This window comes from Opisthocomus hoazin, unplaced genomic scaffold, assembly GCF_030867145.1.
Source record: "Opisthocomus hoazin isolate bOpiHoa1 unplaced genomic scaffold, bOpiHoa1.hap1 HAP1_SCAFFOLD_209, whole genome shotgun sequence".
Lineage (NCBI taxonomy): Eukaryota > Metazoa > Chordata > Aves > Opisthocomiformes > Opisthocomidae > Opisthocomus > Opisthocomus hoazin.
The window spans coordinates 41555-41896 of NW_027448750.1; positions in this window are offsets into that span (position 1 = coordinate 41555).

Here is a 342-nt window from a genome sequence, read left to right on the forward strand (position 1 = left end):
CACCCCTGATGGGGTCCCACCCACCCCAACACTGAGGAACCCCCCTTGAAGTGCCATCAGCTCAACGATGGGGTCTCCAGATGTCCTCAAGGTTGAGGTTCCTCTACTTGAACATCTGGGTGCCACCACCCTGAGACATCTGGCTGTTGCCCACCCGGACACCAGGGACGCCCCTGATGGGGTCCCACCACCCCAACACTGAGGAACCCTCCATGAAGTGCCACCGGCCCAACAGCAGGGCCTCCAGATGTCCTCAAGGTTGAGGTTCCTGTATTCCAACATCTGGGTCCCACCATCCTCAACATCTGGGTGTCCCCCACCCGGACAACGGGGACACCCCTA